This window comes from Meleagris gallopavo, chromosome 7, assembly GCF_000146605.3.
Source record: "Meleagris gallopavo isolate NT-WF06-2002-E0010 breed Aviagen turkey brand Nicholas breeding stock chromosome 7, Turkey_5.1, whole genome shotgun sequence".
Lineage (NCBI taxonomy): Eukaryota > Metazoa > Chordata > Aves > Galliformes > Phasianidae > Meleagris > Meleagris gallopavo.
In genome coordinates, this window is record NC_015017.2 from 20,516,388 (window position 1) to 20,519,324 (window position 2,937).

At 35.4% G+C, this 2,937-nt stretch overlaps 1 protein-coding gene and 1 long non-coding RNA gene across 2 annotated transcripts in view; both read left to right on the top strand.

The window, feature by feature from the left end:
- Positions 1 to 2,937, top strand: part of LOC100546506 (sodium channel protein type 2 subunit alpha) — a 276,701-nt gene that overhangs the window by 210,680 nt on the left and 63,084 nt on the right. The window lies entirely within an intron of this gene.
- LOC109368558 lies at positions 7 to 2,299 on the top strand. Its single transcript, XR_002116707.2, has 2 exons — positions 7 to 1,383; positions 1,948 to 2,299. It is a non-coding gene; the product is annotated as an uncharacterized LOC109368558 (long non-coding RNA).

The window sequence follows — 2,937 nt, forward strand, 5'->3', positions numbered from 1 at the left end:
AAAAAAAGTCCTTATCAGTATATCTCTTACTTTCTTGCCTCTTTTCCTCTAAATTGTCCTTTCTGTCTTCCCCTCACTCACCCCAGGGTATATCTGCCCATGCCTCAAGACAAAGGGTTACCTTGACCCTTGTCGTATAACAGTGGTGTTTATTTGTACTTTCCACCATTTTTCCTGCCAGTAAAGAAAAGTTAATCCAGTCTTCATGGCTTATTGCAAATGGGCACAGTTAGAGATGAACAACATGTAGGACAAATTTACTTGACCTCATTCTATTCTTCTCAAAATTCATATAATACCTCAAAAAAACCTGAAGTCTAACAATGAAGATTCAAATGACAGTGACTTAATAAGTAAATGGAGTTGTGCTAAACCTGGGTGAAGGGTTATCATCTTCTCAACTGAGAATAAATACAGAGGATAATGAACATGGTTCTCCAGGCAGTGAGACCTTCTGCATACTGGGTGTCCTCCTAACCACAGAGAATATACAACAGTAAAGCAGTACACTACCTTTTTTTTTTTTTTTTCTGCTATAAAAATGACTCAGTTTTTGTAAAAGGGTACTTTTCATTTATTGTTTATATTAGGAAAAACAAACTGCAAGTGTAGTTTGAAGAAAACCTTTCTTTCCTTAGGTGATGTTTTTTCTGCTTTCCTTAATCTAGATATTTCTCTTGTCCTAGGCTGTGCCATATCAAACATGACACTCTTCCTCTGGATCTACAGGCATCAAGAGATAGGAGGATGCCCTTCTACATCTGCAGCCCATGGGGGGTAGGTTTCCTTCCTGTTTGTTTGTGGGTACAGCAAAGGAAGGCCTATGGAGAGACCCTATGGGGTTCATTCCTGATTACTATTTATTCAGAGTCAGTGAGGGAGGTGACATTTTTTTTCACCACAGTTATAATCTGTCTGCGTGCAAATGTTAAGTGAAAAATAAAATCAATTCTTCTTCCAGGGTAAAGGACAGATAGCACAGAAGACACTAGTGTTGCACTTATATAAAGTTGTTTCTAATGAAAAGCCTTACTGTAAAACAAACTTTTTCCCAGACACTAAGATTCAGGAAGGACGGAAGAAAAAAAAAAAAGAGAAGACTAAGGCTAGAAAACATTGAGATGTTTCATGAATCAGATGTTCTTATTGTAAGTAAATTTTTTTATATCAGCCATTAGCATGGCAGAAAGTTCTCACGGTTATTACAGCTTTTCTCCTTCTTAAGAACTATACTCTGAAATATTTATTATCAACCAAATTAAAATCTACTTCTGATGTAGGAGGAAGAAGAGACAGCAAAAAGGAAGCAATTACAAAGAACTTGAGCATGTGTTCCTTCGGACATCTTTATAACTAAACACCACTTCTTTATCACTTCATAAGGTTTGTACTTTGGATTGCATGCCACTTGGAGAAAATGGACAATTATTAGCACATAAATACTGATTACTGAGAACAGCAAAATTAAGGTATACTTTTAAAAAGAAATATTAAAAATTAAGAACTATTAAAACGTTGAGATTTCTCATGCCAATGAGTATGTTAATGAACTCAATTCTTTGTGTGCATGTGTTTTGAAAATAACAGTAGCTTTCAACTATTGTAAAAAAATAGGGATCAGATTTAATATTTTAGAAATAAATTCTATAGAATATATTCTCTGAGTTAATTCTAGTTTTTCTAAGTATTTTACAACAAATGCTTTGTGACCGCGGTAAAGTAGGTGATAGAATTAGTCTGTAGTCCCAGTAGGAAAGCATAACACCCCTAAACAATAGAGGATTTCTGGTATCACTCTCTTCTGTCCTTCTCCTGATTGCCTCAAGAAAATAAACTAGTACAAAGCACTTGAGTTCACATGACTCATGAGTTAAAACACAGGAGTTTCTTGTTTAAGCAAATGCCTTTAAAACAGTATTGTGGCTCCAACTGTCTCTTTTTCTTTAGCTCAGAGTGAGGGTACCTACTATGCCACAGGAGTAGCCCTGGCAAGGAGTTTCAACTAACAGAACTCAACTAGCGAAAGAAGATAATTAGAGGAATAAGACTGCATGTTGCTAGTGTCACTGGCAAACTAAAATCTTGCTTCTCACAGGTAAATCAAGCTTTTTTTCTAATTTGCACATTTTTCACTGTGGAATTTATCATTTCGTTTGCTTATTGATGTTGTCCATAAAAGAAGACCTTGCTTTTGTTGTGTTTCACATTAATGATGAAATTTGTACTTCTGAGCTGAATTAGAATTTATTGGAAAAGTGACTTAGTTTGCAGAAATTCAGTTATGATGCCAAAAAAAAAAGAGGAAAAAATGTTATTCCGGCTGTTGTCTTGAAAGTTTTTAATCACAAGTACCTTGCAAACCAGAGCTATAGAGTCACTTCCAAGTAACAGAGCAGGACAAAGGCAAAGCCAAAGGTACCTATGTCTCCTCTGTTTTAAACCTGGTACTCTGTTTGGTATTTCACATTTCTATCCAAGTAGCATGAACATCTCAAATATTCAAAAACATGCCATGTTCTCAATTTTTAAGAAACAATTTGTCTGCAGTAAAGACATCCTCTAGGTTGATTGTGGGGCAGGATATGTCTACGTGGTTGATTTAATAGCACGTTTACTGAAATACAGTGCTCAGGTAAGATTAGAAACTGGTTCTGGATTTATTAGCAATCCAGTGAGTAATGACATCGTGAGTATTACCTGCATTTTCTGTACAACTTATAAAAAGGCAAGATACCATTGTTAACACTGTTAACTCATCAGATAACAAAGAGGTGAGCTGGGCTGAATCACATTTACAGCAAGTGATGGTAATCAATGGCCTTAAAAGACAGAAATGTCAACTCAAAGGATTCACTAGCAACAATTTATGTAACTGTAGAACAGTAAAGTTTCACAAAGTTAAAACTTTCCTATTGAAATAGTATACAGCTGATAAAA